This window comes from Podarcis erhardii (genome assembly GCF_964252035.2).
Source record: "Podarcis erhardii genome assembly, chromosome: 1".
Classification (NCBI taxonomy): domain Eukaryota; kingdom Metazoa; phylum Chordata; class Lepidosauria; order Squamata; family Lacertidae; genus Podarcis; species Podarcis erhardii.
In genome coordinates, this window is record NC_138497.1 from 35,498,133 (window position 1) to 35,521,082 (window position 22,950).

The 22,950-nt window shown below is 39.5% G+C and overlaps 1 protein-coding gene across 11 annotated transcripts in view; it reads right to left on the minus strand.

Annotated features, from left to right (window-relative positions):
* NPAS3 (neuronal PAS domain protein 3) overlaps positions 1-22,950 on the minus strand; it is a 628,833-nt gene that overhangs the window by 368,099 nt on the left and 237,784 nt on the right. The window lies entirely within an intron of this gene.

Consider the following 22,950-nt stretch of genomic DNA (forward strand, 5'->3'; position numbering starts at 1 on the left):
GACACTATCATATAAACTTTCACTATACAGAATGCAATTTCCTAATCTGAACTAATGTTGTAGGATAAATTATATCTCTCCAATGCCTGTACAACCCCCATTAGGCCAGGTTAATAAACTCTAATAGATGCAAGGGCTAATACAATATTCAGCTATTGACATAAACATAAATATAAATTTCAAAGAAAATAACCTACTTTAGTAAAACTACCTGTGCAATAAAAATTAATGAACTCCAAATGATTCTGCACATCTCTACCAAATTGCATTTTGAGGCTCACATCTTTAGGACATGCTGGGTGGTTTGATGCATTCCCACAATTCATCTTTCTGCTAAGCCGGTTTTAATTTAAATGCAATTAAAGGCTCAAAATGAACATTATGTATTAGATAAAGGCCCAAATCTGCAGACTATCATAAATATGATTTTTCAGAAAAATTAATTACAAGCTATTAGGGTACAAGTCATCTTACTGCAAATGTTAAGTTAAACTGCAGAATTAGTTTACTCGTTTCATTAAATGTTAAATACTGATGTTAAACTCTGCTTCGATGTCAATACAACAGGGCAGTTTAAAGGGAAGAAAACCTCACTTCAATATTCCCTGGACTTAAAGCAGCAACCCGAAGGATGTTAAGTCTCATTGAAATCAATGGTTACCACTTCAGTACAGTATAGTAAATGGCCTGGACATTTTTATGACATATCACTAACTTTTGTATTTATTTATTTATGTTCTTAATAAAACATGAAAATAAATAAAACAGTTCATTTTTCTTTATTACCTAGAAGGGCTTATGCTGTAATAGCGATGTTCACATAGACCAATAAAGGATGAAGAAGGAAGGAAAAGGTGATAAAACTTAACCAAGAAGCTCAAGCTTGCAATTTTGACACTTGCTGGGAGCTGGAAATTCAGTGCACTCCAGGTACACAAGCAACAACCCAGGAAAGAACTGTTATTTCTCTCTTAGAGCAATGTGACATTCCTACTTACAATTTTAACTTTCAAGCATGTGCTGCAGTTTGTCAAACTAATCCAAACCCCTGCTTTCAAATATACCTGCAAGCCTAGTAGAAATCATTGCCATTTTACTGTGGTTCAGGATTCATTTAATATTGTTTGTTCTATACTTGTTCCAGTAAGTATAACAGTTTTAATACCAGATGAAACTGCAATTGTGATTCATTTTGCAGCATATCCTTGTGAAGCAAGCATTACATTCTCCTGATACAAATGTATTAAGAGAGCCTTGAGAGAGACAAAAGAGTTTTATTAAATTCACCTGGTTCTCTATCTTGTTACCTGCTGTGTTCTTCATAGCCTACATACAGCTATTCTACTCACTCTATAATCTAACCCCAGCAGATTTGGGGAAACAAGACTTGTGGTTCCCCCCTCCCACTGCACCCTGAAAACAGACATTTTTAGAAATACAAGATATATCAGAAATATTATTTAATGATCATAGGGGTTTTATCTTTTTTTTGGGGGGGGGAGCAATATACTTAGTGAAATCCAACCATTTCCCCTCTGAAAACTATTGCAAAACATTGCTACTATACCAAGGAATTTGAATGAAGCACAACAGAAATCCACGGCCGTTTCTTTTTTTCAAATATTCATTTGAAAATGAATTTTATTGGTTACATGTCAACTTCTTTAAATGAATACATCTTTTAATTCTCCTTACACACTCTGACAGATTTGCTTAAGGGATCTGTTCAGAGTAAAACAATCACGCTTTTTCAAGCAAGGTATTCTTCGCCAAAAGCTGGATGCTACAATTGCAAGCAACTAAATATCAGGCCTTATGTGCAGAGCATATCTACCTGGGACAGGAGTGCACACTGATGAATTGAGTGTTCACGTACAAGTTCGGCTCAGCAAATCTCTGTTTGGCAATGAACAGGGATCCTTAGATATGCAACCGCCTCTTAAAATGACAGGCAGCCATATGTAACATGGGATGATGATCATTCTGATACTGGGTTGTTGTCAGGATTGCTGAGAAAGAATGTGAAATTATTCGAAGACTTAGTAAAAAGTGCTGCAGTCCTAAAGTCTACGCACCTACAGTAAGACTTCTGTATATGTAAATATGAAGAGGATTGAGCTGTATGTCTTGATAATAACCATTCAAGGAGGTATATACCTGTGAAACACAATGATAACTGAACATGTAAATGCTACATGGCAGATTTTTGAAATGAAAAAGTTGTTAATTAGCTAAAGATTTTGAGCTTTCACAAAAGGAGCCGAAAAGCGAAGTACCATCTTTTATCCATACAATTCCAAGTCCTCAAGTATAATGAGTAAATATAGAATAGTAAACATGTCACATAACCAAATGCAATGATATACACTCCATAGTACATTTGCAAGCTTTCTGCTGTTTGCCCATTATATCTGTGCTTTCCAAGTAGCTGAGCTACTAAACAGGTGTGAAAAAGCCAAACATTGCCAAGCTTGGCTGCCCATGAAGCTGTTGAAATCATGAGTTTCCCATTCAAAACAAGGTCTCTCTGTGACAGCAGGAGTGTATATTGAATATTTATAGACACTATCTACTGAATGACGAGTGTATTGCCTATTATCTGCAATTAAATTGTTATAAAGAAATAAAGAAAGCTTGTAAGGGGCACAGATAAACATTTGAACAGCTCCTTTAATTTATATTTATTGTCTTTGTATCTAGATATCCACAACTGGAGCAATAACATGCATGCATGTGCGCACACGCACACACAAATGTAAAGGCCAGCAGTAATAATAATAATAATAATAATAATAATAATAATAATAATAATAATAAATAATATGGTCTTCTGCTGCTTTTAGAAGATGTTTAAGCTTGGACTTGGGCAAACCTCTAAGCCTTAAGAGTTTTGTGTAAAGGAATTTCCTAAAAGTGAAGCAGACATGGAGAACACATGCTTTCATGCATGATATTGTTAGCAGGACGGAAAGTCATAAACAGAATAGGAGAAGGAGGTTGATGTTTAAATAATTGTGCCTAGATAGTTACCGAAAGCCAATGAAGACTTGCAGTTTGTAGTCGAGACAACCAAACCATAGTCCTGGAATGTAGCTTTTAAAAGGGTGCAGCAGTAGCTTTTAAAAGGGTGCAGCAGTGGCAGGTGATGGAAGGAAAGAAATGAAAGCAATATAGATATTGGAATGCCACAGAGAAATGTTTTGTATGCTGAAAAGTACATGGCATTGATTCCTGGCACTTCCGGGTAGTAGTTAATGGGAAAGGTTATTTGCGTGAGAGACCATGGAAAGCCACTGCCAGGTATATACTGTCTAGATAAGAACCAGAAAAAATTGTTTATGTATGTGACCACAGCTGCCCAAATATTGTTAGCCCAGAGATGGAAAGAAAATACAGTTCCGACCAACGAAGAGTGGCAGATAAAATTAATGAACTATAATGAATTGGCAAAACTTACAGGAAGAATTAGGAGCCAGGAAGAATCAAACTTTAATAAAGAATGAGGGACGTATATAATGTATTTGAAAAATTACTGTAAACAACTACATTCATTAGTAGGTTTGACAGAAAACTTGTAAAAAAAAGGAACTAAGGATTGATTAAGGACTTATAACAATTGGAATTAGTGATGAGATGCAGAATGGAAATTAAAACATAAGGATCCACAAAAGGGGGAGGGGGAAGTCAAAGGGGAAATTACCGGTATATTTGCATTTTGTTTCTTTATTGTTGTTATTGTTTGTAAAACTGAAAATGCTAAAAAAAATAAAAATTTAAGGAAGAACGGGGGGCGGCGGGGGAGATAATGCTAGGCTAGATGGACAAATAATCTCACCTAGTTTAAGACAGCTTCCTATGTGAAATGTCTTGAAACCCAGATTAAGGCTATATACACATTACTGTTCACTCGGGCTCCAGTGTGCCCCAACTGCTTGTGTCTGAAGCTAACTGCACATGATGTTAGACACAATTCACATGTATGCTGTATTTTCTTGTGAAATACAGTGGTACCTCAGGTTACATACGCTTCAGGTTACATACGCTTCAGGTTACAGACTCCGCTAACCCAGAAATAGTGCTTCAGGTTAAGAACTTTGCTTCAGGATGAGAACAGAAATCGCGCAGCAGCGGCATGGCGGCAGCAGGAGGCCCCATTAGCTAAAGTGGTGCTTCAGGTTAAGAACAGTTTCAGGTTAAGAACGGACCTCCAGAACGAATTAAGTACTTAACCCGAGGTACCACTGTATTGCTGTTTGATACATTTTCCCCGCAAACCAGCTTCCATCTGATTTGCAAAGTTGATGTTGTACACGTTTGAGACATTGTGCATACACACATGACAACACATGCACAGATGACCGTTCATTGAATAGGAGTTTGTGGGGGTTGCAGATGCAGGAAAACAAATCAGGTAGTGAGCATTAGGAGAAGACATTCTGCCCACTCTCAATGTAAAAATGTGACTTGAAATGCAGCAGGGATCTCACTGTGTTTAAAGCCGCTATTGTGTGCACATCCTTAGATAGTCAACTGCCCCTACAAACATGTGGTGACACCAGGCAAGTGATCTAGCCTTAACCCCCAGGTTGAGAACTAACACATGCCACATATGAACCAAAATGCTACCACTTCATCTATATACTCAATGATCCCTTGCGTCACTATAAGCCATTTTGCTTTTCTTGGAAAATTTCCATCCTAGTTGAAATTGTCAGCAAATTTCACCTGAAGCAAAATTTGAAGAAGGGTCTCAGGAGTAACATTAGAGGGATTTCAAGGCTAGGAGAATTTCTCAGAAATTGTTTCTCATAACTGTAGCCTATCACTGAGTTCTGCTTAAAGGAAAATTTGAAGCAGAGGTTCCGCCTCAAGTGAGACACCAATTTCAAGGAAAGCCAAGAGTTTCGTAATTAAGTCACACACACACACACACACACACCGTGGTACCTCGGGTTACAGACGCTTCAGGTTACAGACTCCACTAACCTGAAAGTAGTACCTTGGGTTAAGAACTTTACCTCAGAATGAGAACAGAAATTGTGCGGCAGCGGCGCGGCGGCAGAAGGAGGCCCCATTAGCTAAAGTGGTACCTCAGGTTAAGAACAGTTTCAGGTTAAGAACGGACCTCCAGAATGAATTAATCAGAGGTACCACTGTGTGTCTGTTCTGTTTCTTTGACTCCACTTTCAATATTCTTTAAGGTCAGCATTCTCTCTTTTTTCAATATCTTATTACAGCTCTTATACAGTCTATCACAGGTTAAGTTTTAGAATTAACAACTTTAATTGTGTGTCACTGTGCCGTGGATAAAATTTGCATGCTGTACATAATTTTTTAAAAAACATAACTCTCTACTCTTGGCCAATGGCAGGGCAGACCTCAACTGTATCCCCCCCCCCATTTTTAATTAAGTGGATTTGCTTGAAATACTTGTTATTTAAAGAGGCTTCCATATACTTCTGCTTTATCAAAATAGTTTCTTGCCTTCTCTTTTCTTCCACATGCACACTACTTTTACCTAAGTGAATTTCACTTGCTTAGACAGCAATGCCAGTTCTGCAACTGTATTCATTTCTTACTTTAAAATGTTTCTGATGGCAAACTCACCACACTTGTTTTCACAAAGGTTTACCTTTCACCTGGGTCACTGAACACTTTGGTACAGCTTCACTATATACAAAATTGCTAAAAGTACACCTCTATTAAGTACTACTGTGTATTGGAAAAGGTTCCTTACCAGAAAGCTATTCTATAGAAATATAAACTTTATTTTCTTTGCTAGCTTCAACTGAAGACCACTTTTCCCTTGCCTCTATAGCCTGGTTACATAGGGTGGGATTCACTGCAACACACACACACACACACACACACACACACACACACCTGTAAGCATGTGGAAAAGAAAAAGAACAGAGGTCTAAAGTCCTAATGACAGCAAATGGCTGTTTTCGAGACCAGCTGGTGGGAAAGCAGAATTCTCTAAAATAAATTAATCAAATTTACATGTGCCGAACTGAGAACTGTTAACTACCCCTTGACAGAAGTGAAATATAAAGAAGAAGCTGAATATATTATAGGAAAGTAGCAAAACTTACAACACAACAAGGCAAAGAAAAACGGGAGGAGAAACTGACCTCAATCACAGATGTCAGCAGGAACAAAGTGAAACACTCTGGTAAGTGGCAGCCAGCAGAGCATTCTCCTATGATGCTGATGGGCTCCCTGATTTATACGCAGTCTCGTAGCACTCACATACACTAGCTGTTTTCTGTTTAATAAATCAGATCTCGACACCCCCGGCTATAATCCCCATCTTGCAAATGTTTATTTGCTGTGGTTCTTTATAATAATTACTTCAGCCACTTTTACATCCATTGCTTTTGGGGGTAGGGATAACTACCTCTTTTTCCTCCATAGCTCATTATTACTAATTTTATATGCATCATTTTTGTAAAACCAACTAGCTCTGCTATAAACCAGATGTGAAACAATTCATCATTAGTATCCATAAAATTTGATCTCACTCATGACCTTGGGTAAACTACACAGTATTTTTAAAGGAGTTCCTACTTTCCCTTATGCCAGTTCATATTGACATCCAGTTGCTACTCGTTACTGTCTCTCAAACACTGTGTTCTCCAATTACTTTTCTGATCCTTCGCATTGCTCTCTGCTTCTAGTATTGGCCATGTTTCATTTATAGATCTCTTAGATTCATTTATCATTTCTTTTTCGCCTTCAACTCCTAGACCTGCAATTTAAGAGTCCTAATTGTTGAACATCCATCTTACATAAAACTTACCTCTAAACTTTTCCCAGGTTTACAAATGAATGAGCCATCTCTTGACAAAAGATCAAATAACCTAGGTGATTCATTATACACTACAAACACAGTATATTCCATATAAAAACAACTAGGAGGAAAATCACATGTATCCAGCATTTTCTGAAGTTGTTCCTTTGGGCCTATGAAAAAAGGCAGGTGTCTATTCCATTTCACTAACACCAAATGTGGGGGATCTTACAAGCCTTCCTCAAATTATATTCTAAGTATACTCTGCTTCTTTACCACCTCATAATTCTGCTGCCACCATAAAACTTCAACATAAACTTGTGTCCTTAGTATACCACCAACAGTGAATTAAGACTACTGGCATGGTATAAACTCAGAGAGATAATTATTTGCAAGATAAAACACACACACACACACACACACACACACACCTAATTTATGTAGACTGTATTCATAGTTCTCCTGGAAAGAGGAAGAATACCTGCAGTTCTCTCTCTGGTCAGGAACTTACTGGATAGATACAGGGTTGAACAGTCCCTTTCAGCAGTCATTCACAATTCGTTTTTCAACTTCTTGTGACAAATGTGCTCTCTCTCTGCCCCCCCCATAGGCTTGCTTCAGTTTTCCTTGAAATCATTGTTCCATACTACACAGTTGCCTTCTCTGAAGTCTTCCTGAGATTAACTGCCTACTGATTTCACTCTGGTCAAAAGTTTACCCAGGGACCCCTTCTGGAGTCTTCCACTCTTTACTGGTTCTCGCAGCTTCTGCCTTCAATGGCCTTAGTGCTTCCCCTGCAGGTGACCACCAGAAAACACTCTAGTCCAGGCATAGGCAAACTCGGCCCTCCAGATGTTTTTGGCCTACAATTCCCATCATCCCTGACCACTGGTCCTGCTAGCTAGGGATCATGGGAGTTTTGGCCAAAAATATCAGGAGGGCTGAGTTTGCCTATGCCTGCTCTAGTCAGGCAGACCACGGACAGAACAGTGACTGCCCGTATGCACAAGTTTACTTGGGATTCTCTGACAGATGGGTCTGAATTACAACTGTTGCTACCAGCTCATTGGTTTATAACTATGGACTTATTAGAATTGCAACATGAAAGAATTAAACTTTTGAATACCCCTGTTTAATATAAAAGGTGACAGGTCTAACTGTGAGCCACTGTTAAAGCCTATAGCAGCTTTTTTCACAACTGTAGCAACTGACAGCAGCCGGCACACAAAGCAAAAGTTAGGGTTTCCACTAGCCTTTTCACCTTTCATGTAAGCACAGTAACTTTATATCTATAACCATTCCTGTTCCCATACCAAGAAAGTAAGAAGAGCTCTGTTGGATCAGGCCCAAGGCCCACCCTGCTCTCACAGTGGATAACCAGATGCTCACAGTGGATAATCGCAAGCAGGACCTGAGCGCTCTCCCCAGTTATGGGGCCTGCTCTCCTAATTTATGATTCCCACATTTTTTTACACCACATTTTGAAATATTTTACCTCAGAACTTTTTTTTTGATACTCCGCAAGGTTGCTTTGCATATTACAAAAAGGCTGATGCACTTGTGCTTCTGCCTTCCACTGATTCCTACACAACAGAGAACACATGAATATCTCTCTCCTTACACCAGTAAGCTGTTGGATTCCAGATGTATGCAGTTCACAATTATTTCTCCAAGGGAAAATATGTGTAAGCTTCCTTTTTCACATGCCATAAAAAAGTGGAAATGCAATTGCACTCATGTACCTGCTTGCTGCCATTTTTCATCATGTGAGAAACAGCCTTCATTAAAAAACAACAACCCCAAAGCATCTTACAATCAGTTACTGTGTGCCAATGAAGTTTAATAAAGAAACATGTCTGCATTCTTTAGTTCTATAACATAGGCATGTTACTGAATAATCTCTAGCAATTCCCAACTGTCTTAGACTGGAAGGGTGAGTTTCATTGTCATGGCTGTGACTTTCAGATTTTGTCAGCAGCATTCCACATTTTAATTAAGCTCTGTTTTTCAGGATCAGTATGTATGTATGTATGTATGTATGTATGTATGTATGTATGATGATGATGATGATTAATTACATTTCTATGCTGCCCTTTATCCAAGCAACACAGGGCAGTTTACAGTATAAAAACACAAAAAAATATACCATAGTAAGAAACCAAAACAATAACCATACACTCCAGTTTAAAGGGCCATAGATTGTTTAATTAGCCAAAGGCCTGGGAAAAGTGGAATGTTTTTGCATGGCATCTAAAGATATGTAACAAAGGTGCTGGGGAGCCTCCTGGGGAGAGCATTCCATGAACTGAGTGTCAATGCAGAAAAGACCTGTTCTCAAGTTGCCAACCTCTGGACCTCTTGTGGAGGAAGGAGGTACACAAAGAAGAGCCTCAGATGATGGCTGCAGGGTCCGGGTTGTTTCTTATCTACGGTGGTGCCTCGCAAGACGAAAATAATCCGTTCCGCGAGTCTCTTCGTCTAGCGGTTTTTTCGTCTTGCGAAGCATCCCTATTAGCGGATTAGCGCTATTAGCGGCTTAGCGGCTTAGCAGCTTAGAAAAAGGGGGGGAGGGGAAAAACTCGCAAGACTCGTCTTGCGAAGCAAGCCCATAGGGAAATTCGTCTTGCGAAGCGCCTCGGAAAACCCTTTCGTCTAGCGGGTTTTTCGTCTTGCGAGGCATTCGTCTTGCGGGGCACCACTGTATCCTTATTTCTTCACTGTGATGATCACAAGCAGTACACTCTGTCTCTGTACTGCAGTATGTTTGCACAACTACCAATTAAAAGCCAATTAAAAACAAGGAGATTGCAAAATACAATGAATTCAAAACATTTTCACAATCCCAAGATTAATTTACTTTTAGCCATTCATTTAATCTAGAACATAAGCAAATAATTCTAGCCAAGTACTTCTGGCAGTAAAACAGGACATGCCATTACTATAACTTTTCAAAATATACGGGAGCTTTTAATCTTTGCCAATTTGGTACCTAATAACCCGGTAGAGTAGATACCATGGTATCTATTTTCTCTAAATTAGTAGGTACAGTGTTCCAAACATGCCCTTAAAAATACTAAATACTGTACCAATTTGCCTGAAGATATAATTGGTTTGCTTTAACTTTTGCTACACAAATTTTTAATGATTCAAGAAAAGGTAGCTTAAATAACTTACAATAAAATGTGCATAAAATTTCACAAATGATAGATACTGAGTAGGCACAGGTGGATCTCTGGGTTGAAGAAGCAGGGACGCACCCATCCCCAGTTTCAATTAAGCAGTGTCTTGATGAAGAAAGCAAGTGCAAAAGCAACCAAAACAGAGTGGGAATAGACATCTTGAATACTAAATGCTGCGCCTAGAAGTTAAACACTCTGTTCCAGCTCTTCAAAGTAAATGTGAAGGCATGGCCCGTTCACTTCTTGTCTCTTCCTGGTCCCCAGACTAACAAAAAGAAGCAATCAGGTCAGGTCCCAGATGCTTAATGGAAGCCTGGTATAGGTTTTTCCCCTCTGGGATGGTGAGGGAGACATGCACTGGTGAACAAGATAGAGCACTATCAGCATCCAGGCTGCCACAATGGACAATTTCATTCCACATTCCACAAAGGCTGAACACACAAAGCACACTGACATGTACCTACCAAAATCTTGGCAACCACAGTTGCAATGTTCCTGCTGGAGTAAAACAGAGCTATAGCTCCTAGCACCCTTAACCAACTACAATTCCCAGGATTGGCCGAGGAGGGGGGAGAGAAATGTACTTTAAATGCATGCAGACCAAATTGAACACAGGACATACAGGTTTGGTTCGAAAAAGAAATCTCTCTTAATAGTAAGCTCTGCACTTGTATGATTCTAGTTCAACAAAGACAAGAGTCTTAAAGAAATCATGGAAGACAACTGTCTCAGTTCATCATAAAAATGCCAAAAGAGCATCAAAATAACACAAAATAAATGCAGTGGCCATATGAGCAATTGTCACTAAAGGACAATCCTGATATCAAACCAGAACACTGTGCAGCCAAAAGACTGTGGTGACATTAAAACTCTGCTTCTCTGTTATTACAAAATGACAATATTGTTTTTAGTCAATTTCTCTTAACCAGATTGACAGAATTACAGGTTGACATTACTGTGAAATTTTATGATGTATCATGTTAACTGTGCCAGTTTGATTAGCCTTGATTGACAGCTAGTACCTGCATAGCAAGTTAAATAATCTCAGAAAAACACAGCGCCTGCATTCCTGGCATTTATATAAACATAATGATAACTACAAGTTACAAAAAGTAGCAACAACAATAAAAAGGCAGTATAAGGGGGAAGGATACAAATACATTTATTTTAGCACCCATTTACATTCCCAGTAATATTCTCTATATTTCATACACTTTTGAACATGTAATCATAGAACACTGAAACAGCATACAAATAGAGATATTTATTCTATTGAAATAGAGTCCTAGTATCCTGTTCTACCATCTTGTGGTATTATAACTTTTAAAAAAGCAATTCAGCCATCTCAGCATGAACAATCACTGTATCAGAGCCATCATGTTAACCATAATGCTTATAAAATGCCCATCTATCACATGAACAGAAGAAGAAAGCTTAGCAAACTAAGGAGAAAGTCAGTGTTTTCTTAGTCTGTGCCCCTGTATGGAATACAATACTCAGGTTTTTTTATGGGGGAAAGTGGCTTGTTGTGAAATCTGTAAACAAGACCAAGACCACATCTGCAGGATAACGAATCTGTATACTAGCAGAGATGAGGCACAATGTGAAGAACTTGCCCATTTTGACTTTTGAAATCTGGAACAGGAGAACACTATCCCATCTCACAAATAGGGAACTGCTGATCGAGAGTGTCTAATGCCTCAACTGAGTTAGTGCCATGGATCTCTGGATTACAGAAACTATTTGTAGATCAGGCTCTTTGACTGACTTGAAAATAAGCAGTAAACTCAGATTTAACAAATCTGTTTAAGATTGTGGAAGCCACACATTGGCACAATCAGTTAGACTTTCAGTGCCCTAAAAATGCTGGAAATCAGCAAAATGGCAGCCTACGGTTTCAGCTTATTTAGTTGGCTGTGGAACTGTGACTTCCATTTTTTGATTAATATTTACCCTTTTAAAAAATATATATAATCAGGTTCAAAATAAACTGTGATATTTTAAAAATCAATTAATTGTTTGGGACAGTAATATATATTATGGTTTAGTCGGTAAGGTATTGGTGGTTTGGGGTGTGGCTGTTTGAAATCTTTATTGTACGGTATTTCTGAGATGTAACCCATTACAGTGAAGAGTAGATAACAAATTATTATTATTATTATTATTATTATTATTATTATTCCATGCCTGTCTGGTTTATAGTGCTGACAATATTTATAATAAAGTAAAATATAATCAGGGAAAATTGCTTAATAATTGATGTTAGGGCAAAGAAACAACAATGCAACCAGATCGACATCTATTTTTATGGGACCCTCTCTTCTGTTTATGGAGATAAATCCAGTGGAGGAGAGCATCCATTGTGTTTTCACCTCAGCAAGTGTTATGCTGACAAGTGAACTTTTTTCTAGTGCCTTTTCTTACTTAATTTTTTCACTTTTCTTTTTTGCGGCGTATTTGTCATTTCTGAGGTGTATAAATGACAGAAAGGTGCCTGCCATCAGGCAGCAGGGCCCATAATTTTGGTTGGCCTTACTGATTTTCATCATGTAATGGTTTATAACATCATGAATCTATTACCAAGGGAGGTTTGGTCTAGTCAGTCACCCATGCCTGTTCTATCTTTACTCACAATGAGACAATAGCCCTGGTTGAATAAACTTGTAGACCACTGGGAATTGCTATCCCTTCATCTAGAAAGCCCTTTCAATGCACTTCCTTATCTAGCCATGACACCCTTAAAAGGTTTCTTCCCCAGTGAGAGACGGGAAGCAGTTAGCTAACATTCTAAACCCTTTCTGAACGTATGGAAGAATTTGCTTCAGCATTATTTCTGTACCTAAGGAAGTAAGAATTCTACGATGCGGAAATTTCCCCACTGGGAAAGCGACTGCTTCTGTACATGAGGTTCAGAAACCACATTAGAGCACAATCACAAAGGTCTAGTGTCTTTCTTTCCTGAGTAGAATAGCAGAAGTAACGTGTAATGCACCGGGGTCTAAGCATTTTGGGGGGAGGAGTTATACAAGGTTAGTTAAAGCTCACTGTTGTAGACAGCTTTCTACTTTCCCTCCTACATCATCAGTATTCAAATTAAAATGTGTTCTTTATATGGAATATACTTAAAGGACAGGGTCTGCTTCAGCAGTCAAATCAGAAATTGTTATTTCCCTGTGGCTGCGCAGATGAATCTACCTATATAATGTTGTGTATGTCTTCAAACTCCCGTCTTTCTAGTCTTTTCCTGAAATACTTGTTTTCTGTTCTTCCTCCAGCACTTATTTCTGCCAGAGTATTAGTATAAATCAGGGTGGAGGGAGGAGATTTAGGGAATTGGAGAGTGGGCGTTCATTGGTTGGGGGAATGAGAGAGATTCCCTGCTACAGGAGTATTAAATTCCGCCCTGTTTTTAAGGCAAGCCACACAAACCTGGATCTATGAGTCTTGATGACATTCCTTCATCCTTCAGTGCTTTGGAACTGGACTTTGGCCCCAGCGTATGTGAGCTGGCTCACTTAATTTTATCTGCTTGAACTTTTTTTGGTTCACAAGACTAAGTGCTTGAAATTGGCATAGAAAGTATGATGTGATGGATGAGATTTGTGTATAGGCTCTAGGTCACACACCGAAACCTCAATACTTAGTCAATATTTCTTTCAGAAGTTTCCTCTGTAATTCTTAGGAGGCATAGGCATTTGTAGATCACAAATGGTCCAAGCAGCCTAGTACCTTATTCTCCCACTTAGCTTTCTCTCCAAGAGGGCCAGCAACCAGTGTTTTAGCCACAAAACATATCAGGAGTAAATAAGGGAGGTCTAGCCCTCTTCCCAACACTTGCAATGTCCCAGCATAGGGTTGCAAGACCCAAGTAAACCCAGCTGCGGGAAGCATGCACCCGAGGGCCACTGCAGTATCAGCCACCTTTTTGCTTCCCTCCCTCCTTCCCTTCAGCATACAGCTACCTATCACTGGGTCACAGAATCGTGGTGTTGGAACGGACCCCAAGGGTCATCCAGTCCAACCCCCTGCAATGCAGGAATCTTAGCTAAAGCATCCATGACAGATGGCCATCCAACCTCTGCTAAAAAACTTCCAAGGAATGAGAGGTTTCTGTTGTGCAGTTGAAACATTATTTGCAATGTTCCTGATGGAGTAAAACTCTATGAGGTTATTTGTATTTAGAAGTTTTGGAATATCCTTCTCTTCATGATCCATTTGTGCAAGTCACTTTGACTAATAATAATAAAAATAATAACACGTTCCTACAACTGGAATCCGTTAAGTTTCAAAAAAGGTTTGTCTTTCTCTGCCCCAGCTGCAACAAAACATGTCTCTCCCATTTCAGTATCTACAGCCACAGCAGGAGCTGTAACTCTACAATGGTTTGACTTCACCCCCAAAGGCACCCATTTTCTCCCGAGACCAACTGATGCCAGCAGGTTGAAGGAATGGTCATATAAACAGAACCCTGATCATTCTTTTTAGGTGAGGTGTGATGACTAGGAAACACTTTGGGTAAAGCTTCTGAATTCATGCTCTGATGCTCAAACCATTTTAATTAGTCTCCTCTTTGAATAGTTGGCTTGAGTTGCTTTATATTTGCTAATTATAATGTTAAACATTTTGCTCCCTGAAGTACAACCATAGGAACCAATTCCTGGAAACAATTTTTGTCTAAACATCTACTACTTGGATATAATCAAATAAAAATGACGACTAGATAATCATTGGGAATCTTGGGATTTTTCCAAATTCCTGTCACTTCCAAATCATGCATATGAAAGGAGAAATCCCTTCTTAATTATTATACCCATTTGATTTTGTTGGAAGTCAGTTTTCTGATTTTTGCCAAGATGAGAAGGATCCTATCCAAGTCAAGTAACTATTTTTCTTTCCATGAATTTATTCCATGTGATTAAAGAGTGTACAGAGAAAAGTTCAAGTAACTCTGCCCATGAATGGTTCCTTTTTTTGAGAGAGAGAAATTAACAATAAATAATCAGTGAACAATCTTAAAATAGAGGAGACAACATTCATAGGAGCTAAATAAAAAATTATAATAATTTAAAAGGAAAGATCATTATAGTCCAGAGTCATAAGAGCAGAACATAACCTATGCCATGACTGCAGCTTTAATCTTTAAATAAGTATTTATGCATTACGGAAGCAGCAGTTGCATATAAAATATTTTCAGGATACTTTTGAAGAATACACTTGGATAATGGGCAATAATTATTTGCAGATTTATGGTTATCATACCTGTAAGTTTAAATATAAAGCTTTATCAAAATAATTTCATAGAGTCATTTCATTGATCAAAATTAATGTGAAACAACTGATGTTTCACATTCCATGGGTACCACCTCCCTCCTAAGGCTGCTCAGATTTATTTTTGGTGATGCATTGATAGGTGTATGCTTCTCCAACTGGAGCAGAAGACCATCTTTCAACAGGTGTTGAAAAGTTTATCATACCATGCTATAGGCATGCTAGAAATGGAATGGGTATGTGTCTCTGTCACTAAACTACAGGCATGATGTAGAAAGACTCTATATCAAACACAGTGTCCTGCTTGTGATTCCTGCTCTCCTAATTATTGGTCACAGCAATTTTACTTTGTGATTGGGACTGGGGATACTGGATCATACTCCAGGAGACACTTTAGGAGTGTGCAAATGCTTGTTTGTGAGACTTTTCCTTATCAAAAAGACTTTTGCACTGAATAACTAACTTAGTTGGTCTCTAAGGTGCTACTGGAAGGAATTTTTTAATTATTTGTTTTATTTTGTTTAATATGCAATAAAGGATGCTTTGCCATTGTACTGGAGGGGATGCAGGGAAAGAGGATTGCTGCTCAATATGTGGTGGGACTGCCCTCTTGCTTAGCAGTTTTGGAAGGAGATGTTCTCCAAACTAAATAACACTAACAACCAGAACGTTCACTTGGATCTGATACTAGCTCTGTTCTCAGTTGGAAGTGGTGAACTAGACTTCCAGTATCTCAAATGGTAACGTAGAGTAGAGATACCTCCACTGAATGGCATGAGGACTGTAGAAATTTATTTACAATTCTGGCATTTTGTTTTCTCCGGCAGACCTGTATTATTTCTTGTTGATGACGTTATGCTTAAATCTTTGAAAATCAGGAAAGGAAAGGAAAGGAAAGGAAAGGAAAGGAAAGGAAAGGAAAGGAAAGGAAAGGAAAGGAAAGGAAAGGAAAGGAAAGGAAGCTCATCAAAACCAGCTTGCCATTAGGTATAGGAGTTGGGGTTTTTTAAATACAGTTCTTTATAAAAAAGACCACAGTCTCAGTAGGCTGTTTTCTGGAGTTGCTGCATTGACGTGTAACTGCATCTTTGAATATAGAAGCCTTTAAGTAAAAGAACACAGAGTGGTATCCAATTGGTGTTCCTCAGAGGACAGGGGGCATTCATCAACTAAATAGGGAGGAAGGCAATTTTGGGGGATGCCTCCTCTTGCTTCCAGCCTGTCATGCACTCCCAAAATCTGCTCCAGAGGAATCCCCAACCCCCTGGAGCGATTTTTTGTGGGGAATGGAGGGGGTTGTAGGTTGCAGGGAAGAGGAGGATTCAGTGAATCCCCCCCCCCTTTCAGTTCCATGGATAGATGTATTTTGTGGGTGTAGAAAATCACAAAAACAACAAGCCTGGGGGTCTCTGACTTCATAAATAAGGTATTTCACATATTAAATCTGTTCATAATTTCCCCCATTGAATATTCACAGAATAATAATATTAAAGCAGTTCCTTTTATTTTGCTAAACTTATAAAACAACAGCATAAAAGCCTTCCTATTTTTCTGCAGTACTTGAAAGCATGTAGCATTCCTCTTTCTTCCCAGCTACTGGCTAATTCACCAACAGACTAGTTAAAATACAATTAGTCCAATTTCACATTTCCAAGCAGCCGAAAAATTTCATGTTATTTCAGTCACAGTGGATGGATGCCAAGTTCACTGGAAACAACCCTGCTGATTTATCTAGTCCATTTTAATACTTTAGAAATACTGTTAAAACATGGCTGTCCTAATTACACAGGGATCAGTGCACAGCGTCCCTCTCACCCTGGATTCTCCCAGAAGGACTGCAATCACCTGCCTTTCCCCTAATTTCACCATGCAATTCCAACTAATTTCATCCTAGTACAGTGCTGTCAGACAACTCCCATGTCTCTGCGGTTTTAATCGATTAGCTCAATGTCTCTATAATGCATCACCAGCTGCCAGGCAAAGAACTGGACGCTTTGCAAGCATTTCAGCTAAAAGACAGTTTAATTACTATACCAGCATCTCAAAGGCATAACACAAAGACTTGGAAGGGAATTATTAAAAAAATTGGTGTCAACAAATCATTTAATAACTGAGCAAACAATGACATGCAAAAAGCTGGAAAAGATGAGAAAGTCAGATTTTTTTTAAAGTGCGTTTTTAATAGACTAATGTATTCAGGAAAATAGACTGGCATGGTATTGCAGTTTACATACCAAACTTTTGCTTTACAATAATTCTCTCATTGGAAATAAAGGCATGTTTTCAAATGACACTATATTAATACCAAATTCTGAAGACAGAAAAAGGTAGAGCGTGTTAGGAGGGAGTTGAAATAAATAAGACATCTATATAGGAATTCACAAACAACTGATTCACAAATGCAAACTCTAGTTACCTGGTAGCATTTTCCACTATACATGAGAATTTGCATGAGTGAGCATGATGGCCAGAGACTGTAAGAAGGAGGGGGAGAAATTAAGGTGGTCTTAGCATGCTTCTTCTTAACAATGAAATAATGTTTTGAAATGTAACAAAAACAAATTAAAAGTTACAAGAATTATGACAATTCACTTACAGAAGAATTTCCAAAAGGCCAAGAGCAAAGAACCAAGCAATTTGCAGAAAAGAAGGAATAAACAGAATAGGGTACAATATTCTTAAATGTTAAGTTGTTAAACAATGACCGCTCCCCACTTAAAAAACGGGGGGCGCCCTTTGTGTGGACGCGCGCAGCCCTGGATCTGGAGTGGCCCCATCAACATAGGCTTTGCCTTCCCTCAGGTGGGATACCTGGAGGTCCCCGCCTACCCCAGTGAGTTGTCCAATCCCACCTGGGGGAAGTGTTGCCAGGGAAACCAGGCCAGGTAGGGGGAGGGATTACCTGCCCACACAATAGAGGGTGGATCTTAATTGGTAATCCTCACTTGGCTCCAGAGCTTCTCCCACCCTACCCACCCTCAGTTAATGTCTTCTTTTGCAGGTTAACTTTTCTTCATAGGTTTTGCAGGTTAACCTGTCTCCACAGGTATGCGGGCGCTGCTACGATAAGGTCGCTGTTAAAGGGCTGGAAAGGAATTTCCCTGCATTGGCAGGTTTCGCCTTTCCCGTAGCAAAACGTCACAACTTTGGCGGTATCAGGCCTTGGGCGGAATCCTTTAGTCCATCTTCCTCTTTGCGGCGGCGATACCAGGGTTCCCCGTTAAAGGGGTTTTTGAAGGGAGGCTTTGGCCGTACGCCGAAAGGTCGTCATTGCTCTCCCCTGCGGCGGCGTAACGGGGGCGGCTATCTCTGCTTGAACATATGTTCTCCAGAGCCGGCCCATCCCCCCCACACACACACTGGATAACCCTGATGCTCCCTAGGTCCCCGGCTGGGGACTAGGGAGGGAGAATGCCCAATGCCTGAGCCAAGGTCTACCCACATTTGAAATTTAATAAAGTTGTGGCCAACCCACATTTGAAATTTAATAAAGTTGTGGCCAATTTAATCCCATAGCACGTTGTCTAGAGTCGTTATTCCACATGACGGGGGGGACCACTCGGGATCTGGGGACTCCGCCTGTCCACGCAAATGGTTTATGAGCACTTGCTTTAGTTCAATTTGCTCTGTGTATCCACAGTGACCAGAGAAGGAATGACCACTGGGAGGAGCGCAGAAAGAAGAAATGTCATGGTACACCTGCATTAGCACAACTAACTGGCGCCTTCATCTGCCCCCGCTGCAACAAAACATGTCCTCTCGTAATGGTATCTACAGCCCCAGCAGCCACTGTAACTCTCCAACTGTTTGACTTCACTTCCAAAGGCACACTCTTCCATTGTCTCCTGAGATAAACAGGTGTCAACCACACCTTCTGACTAAGGGTGCAATCTTAACCTCTTAATCTCACTTACCCAGGAGAAAGCCCTACTGAACCAAATGGGATTTACAGCACATGGCTAACCATTTCTACTCAGAAGGAAGTTTAAGCCCACCTCCTTTTTTTTCTTGTTGTTGATCTGAAGGAACAGGTACCAATTTTATAACAGACATACAAATCAAATGCAGTACATGCACAACAAATAGAAACAACAGTAAGGAACGAAGAATAACAAGTAAAGCAGTTCTTCAATGAAACTGTATTACAGAGTGGATGTAGAAGAGTTTGCTTTGGACTTTGCCAGAAAAAGAACATGAATAGGACAGAGGGCTGGGGAAGGTGCAAAGCATGCAAATATAATGGCGATCGTATGGCATTGGATAACCATGATATCAGGGACACGGGTGGCTCTAGGGCTTGCCGATCAGAAGGTCAGTGGTTTGAATCCCCACAACAGGGTGTGCTCCCGTTGTTCGGTCCCTGCTCCTGCCAACCTAGCAGTTTAAAAGCACATCAAAGTGCAAGTAGATAACTAGGTACCGTTCCGGCAGGAAGGTAAACGGCGTTTCTGTGCGCTGCTCTGGTTCGCCAGAAGCGGCTTAGTCATGCTGGCCACATGACCCGGAAGCTGTACGCCGGCTCCCTTGGCCAGTAAAGTGAGATGAGCGCCGCAACTCCAGAGTCGTCCGCAACTGTACCTAATGGTCAGGGGTCCCTTTACCTTTACCCATGATATCACATTCAGAGACTTGCAGTACATATCTTTGCATGCTATTGGCAAAGACATTTTGCCACTTTGTATACCACTTTGTTCCGCAAAGGTGGTGCATACCCCAGCTCGAGATTATGGGGCCTAGGAGCTTGCCCCAGTAGCAGGTGTGGTACACTTTTGTGGAAATGGGAATGCTACCTCTTTTAGTTTTAATTCTTCTTGTAGACGTGTCTTAAGTTATACTAGGAGCCTCTGCAACGAAAGATCTGACTTTTCAGCAGGTGTCCAAGTCACAGTCCCTCGTGTACATGTTACCCACACTCAACGCGATAGCACCATGGGGCCCCCAGCAGAAATGGACCAAAAAGATTAGAATCTCTCATGCTCATGCATCAGCATCCACTGGAAATTCTAATCCTATCAGTAAGCCCACTGAACTGCTAATAAAGCTGCACTGGTTTAATTGGTGGTTATTTGAATACCTAATGCTTTCTGATGATCCCCTTATACACACTTAATACACATTAAGGAAGCAGTTGCTTTATGATTGTTATTATTTTTCCTGAGTGCAGACACTGCTTTGAAGAACACCTGAGGTTTTTGTTTGTGTTTATGAAGGCTATGTCATACGCGATTGGATAGCCTTGCGATTTATTGTTGCCACTTCATAATGAATAAGAGAGCCACTTATTCATAATATCTGCAAACAAATTTAGCCACTTTACCCTAGAGAACATCCACTGAGTTTTCCAAAGTCTGATTAACAAGTGTCTTGAGACTGTTGTTCCCAGGGCTATCAACCTTTAGTTATTCCTCCCTTTAATTGTCATTCAAGGCCAATTTAATGACAGTAGTGCTCTCCTGGTCTTCCCACCATCCACACATGTTCAGCTTGTGGTGAAAGAAGCCGCTCCTCCATGAAACGCAGCTTCAATTTTTCAAGTTCTTAACTAATTGTAATAGAAATTTTAAAACTAAAGGGAGTGGGGAAATATTGTGTCCTATGACACTTTCCCTCCCGATATTGGGCCTGCAAATTCTTTAAGTATTGTTTCTGATGTATTATTTGATAACAACTTGGAGATTCAAAAAGTGTTTAATTCATTATCATGCATCTTTGACTTAGATATATCAGATGTGAAAATCTCTGTTACTAATTTAAATTACACTATTCCCTCTCCACAGGCAAGGGCGATATTGGTTTGTTGAAACAGTAGTGAATCACACTGAAGTAGTGGGCCACAGTTTATATAATATGTCTAAGTAACTATTCTATTTTCTCAGCATGTTGCTGTATACTTTAAGTATTAATATTATGACTCTATCGTATAAGAACATAGCTTTTTATTTGAAATAAATTTTCCTCGCACTGTACTTTAGCAATGTTGAAAATAATGCTAAATTCTAAGTAGCTATCAAGTAATAAAGCAGTACCATTTACCCTAGCAGCACACAAGAAATGTGTTCACCTAGTCATAAAAGACTCGTGAAAGAAGCCTGCAGATACATCATTCTCATGCAATGATGACCTTGCAAACTAATAGTTCTAGCTGCGAAGTTTAGACACAGGCTGCATCTCATATTTCCGCTACATTCATTGTTATTTGTGTTGCAAGAACTGTATGTAAGGTCAGATGCCAGAAGGAACTCTACTTTTATTATTTATTAGTTTTGCACACACATGGGATCTCACTTGTTTGAAAAAGAATAGGATTCATATGAGATACTACTATACAAATGAATATATTCATTCTCTCTCTCTCTCTCTCTCTCTCTCTCACACACACACACACACACACATTTCGAGATGCACTAAAGTGATTCAGTAATAAAATTTAGAATAAAATTACTCTCCCGTTGAGTGTGACTGGATCATGACAAAAACCACAACATGTCTGCATACAATAATAAGCCAAAATGCAGGAAGGAGGCCATTGAATTTATACTGAATGATTCTCATGAGCTGGTGCAAGATTTACCTAAGTGCTACGGGAACAGTGACCCAACTGTTATCAAAGTTCCATGCATAGAAGTAGAAAGTTGTCCAGAAATCCCAACAAAGTCACCTCGAATTTCTAAACACATACAAATTCATGGGGATTTGAGTTGGGAGTCAGTTCTTCCCACAATGTTTGATTTAAATCCACATCATTTAAAACCACAGTAATAGAAGCTGAGAGAAGATACAGATCTAGTTTAGAAAAGGGACCAACAAATCACAGGACAATGTCAGGGGTCAAGAAAAAGTCTCATCCAAAGAAGGAAAGAGCATAAACTCTGGCAAAACAAATATAATTAAACAAGGCAAGCAAAAAGACCTTTGAGCAGCATATTTCTAAAAGCATTAAGCTTCTTTTTTAACCAAAATACATACCGTATTTTTCCATGTATAGACGCCCCCTTATTTTGGGGGACTCCAAATTAAGAAAACACCCCTCAGAGCTACCTGTGTATAAGACGAGCCCCAATTTAAAACCTTTTTTTTTTGGTTAAAAAACCCCTAGTCTTATACATGGAAAAATATGGTACGTTTTAGAGATGAAACTGGGCAAGAAGGTGGCTCATGTATAAATGTAAGTTATTTGTGCAGAAGAAGAAAACGTTAGTGTTGAACAGACACCTCACCCCCCAACTGGCAGATTGCCTTTCGACTGCCTCTTTCTTGTATATGACATATCTGGATCACTTGTGTGAGTTCTGGGATCTGAATTCCCTTACATTGATTTCGCAACTTTATATAGCATACAAATTTTATTATATGATTAGACATCTAAAGCTGTAACATAATTTGATCCAGTTACAGCATGGTCCAAAATGCCTTTTACCAGGCTGCTTTGTGCAGATAGAGCTGTTGCAGGATGAGTTAAGGCAGGACTTGAGGGGCACCAACTGCTGCTGAAATCTACCTTACAAAGGTGTAATCCTGGCAACTATCTGCAAAACCAGCACAATCTTGAGCAAAAACACGGATTGCTACTGCATATGAGAAACGAATGTGCATTTGCAACATGGGTAGGCAAACTAAGTCCCGGGGGCCGGATCCGGCCCAATCGCCTTCTAAATCCAGCCCACGGATGGTCCGGAAATCAGCGCATTTTTACATGAGTAGAATATCTCT